This window comes from Rhinopithecus bieti, unplaced genomic scaffold, assembly GCF_001698545.2.
Source record: "Rhinopithecus bieti isolate Rb0 unplaced genomic scaffold, ASM169854v2 scaffold_62363, whole genome shotgun sequence".
Classification (NCBI taxonomy): Eukaryota; Metazoa; Chordata; class Mammalia; order Primates; family Cercopithecidae; genus Rhinopithecus; species Rhinopithecus bieti.
The window spans coordinates 45,789-47,926 of record NW_016823823.1 but is presented as its reverse complement, the minus strand read 5'-3'; the positions used below and the strand labels follow the sequence as shown (position 1 = coordinate 47,926).

Genomic DNA, 2,138 nt, shown 5'->3' with positions numbered 1-2,138 from the left:
CTGTTATATAAATTGGAGTGTGCTAGTAAGACATTTTAAGGCTCAGGGCAACTTTACAATGGACATCTTTTTTGTTGTTTTTTTTTATAGTATCAGTCCTAACATTACACTATGATCATGAATGTGATGTCTCTATCAAGTGTACCACTTTAGATGGGAGGTCAAAGTGGCACAAATAATGTTTACAGAGTTGTGACAATGACTCTGGATGTGGCAGTAAATATAGAAGGCTTGGGTCCCTCACCTCAAGGAACTTATTTGTACAACTTGCTCTCTTCCCTAAGAGGTACAATTTTACTATTATTCTTTAGCCACCTCAAAAGGATCATTGGATGCTTCTCCTAAGTTTCACATATGGCAACGAAGACAATATTTACATTAAGTGAACTAAATTTACTTGAATAAAGAGCTAGAAAGAGTGGAAAACAAACGCCAAAGCTAATAGTTTGCTAATAAGGGCACAAACACCATAAAGATTGCAAAACAAACAAAACAAAACTGCTCTTGGGGACTAGTCCTGAGTAATTATTCCATTGGAAGATTCCTGTTCTCAAGCTAGCAGTTGCAAAAGCGCTTCCCACCCACCCTTCCCACCGCACACCTACCCCGCTTAAGAATCAGAACCGGCATGCAAAGGGTGAGTTTTATTTCCATAGATTTTTTAAATTGCTGTTCAGAAGTTGTCTAGCAAGACGGCATATTTCTACCAGAATTCCTCAGGGGCGCTGATCCTCACTAGAACGCCGAGGACAATCAGTCTCAAATTGCAGGTAAGTGTGAACAAGCCCACGTTCTGGTCAGCGCACAAGGACCCGCGCTGAAAATGCGGTTAAAAGTTGTTTCAACAGGCGGGCGTGGAGCAGTTATTACAGCTGTTTACAGCTCCAACTCCAAAGGGGAGCCTGCTGGTTCTGGCATCAGCTCTAGACACGAAAAAACAAGCACCGCGGGCAGAGAACCTCATCACGAGCAGAAGGGCCAAGCCGTTAGTCGGCCGGGGGGCAGCGCAGGCACCTCCTCGACGGGAGCTTCGCCAACTTTTCTCAAGGCAGCCCGCAGCCAGGGGCCGCGGGCGCGCGCTAGACTTTCCAAGTCAAGGGGTCCCCAGGGAGTCCGGATTGGGCCAGGGACCGAAGACAACCTGCCCTGGGCAACCTCCCCCCTGCTCGCCTGGTCCCTCCCTGGTCCTGCCCTCTAAATTGGCTCGAGGTGGCAGAGTGCCCCCAGGCCCCTGTGGCGGAGGGCCCTCGCCCTACCCGCGAGGGGAGGGGGCCGCCGCCGCCCCTACTAGGTGACTCACCTGGTGCTCGTCCTGGGAGTCAGAGGGGAGTGCAGCTTCTCCCGGTTCCAACGGCTGCTGCTGAGGTGACGGCTGCCCAAGGTGACTGGTGATGGGGCTGTCAGGGTCGAGGCCACCGAGGCTGCTTAGGGTGCCAGAGGTGCCAGGGGTGCCCGAGCCGCCAAGGCGGGACTCGGCTCCCCGTTCCCGCCGCAACTCCGAGCGCAACTCTAGGTAGCAGCACAACGTCAGCAGGTGGAGGGCCAGCGAAAGGCCAAAGAAACCCAGGAAGAGCAGGCAGCTGTTCCCTTCGCCCGCCCGGGCAGGGGCCCCGCGACACCCGCAGCCCTGGCTCCCTCGCTCCCGTGGCGCTGCCGCAGGCAGGAGTTCCCTGCGCTCCACCTCCGGGTAGCCCATGGCCTCCGGAGACACCCACTCTCTTGAGGCCCGGGAGCCGCTGCGTCTGCCTCAGCCGTTCACGACCTCTGACAGGCGGCTACTGTCCTGCCATCGGCTGGGGGCTGCAGGGACCCGTTCCTGCGCGACGGTGGCTGGGCGGGACGGAGCAGGGAGCAGCCGCATGTGCAGCTCCACTCCGAGGGGTGGGAAAGGGAGGAGGAGGGGCGGGAGAGAGGGGAGGCTCCGCCCGCCGAGGGAATGAAGGAGGAGGTCCCGGCCGACCCCGCCCCATCCCTCAAGCGGCTGCCGGGACGCCCAACCACGGGGCCGCCAAGCCTCGGCGCCCCGCCCCGTGCCGTTCCAACCGGGCCTCCAGCCGCGGGGCGGGGCCTGGGGGCGTGAGGGTTCGCCTCTGTCTGGCCGCCCCACCCAGCTCTTCCCGCTTGCCCCGTCCCAGTTG

The 2,138-nt window shown here is 58.0% G+C and overlaps 1 pseudogene across 1 annotated transcript; it reads right to left on the bottom strand.

The window, feature by feature from the left end:
- Positions 1-715: 715 nt before the first annotated feature.
- Positions 716-1,936, bottom strand: LOC108521859 (ectodysplasin-A pseudogene; annotated as a pseudogene). The gene has a single exon (XR_001883300.1). The product of XR_001883300.1 is annotated as an ectodysplasin-A pseudogene (transcript).
- Between the last annotated feature and the right edge of the window lie 202 nt (positions 1,937-2,138).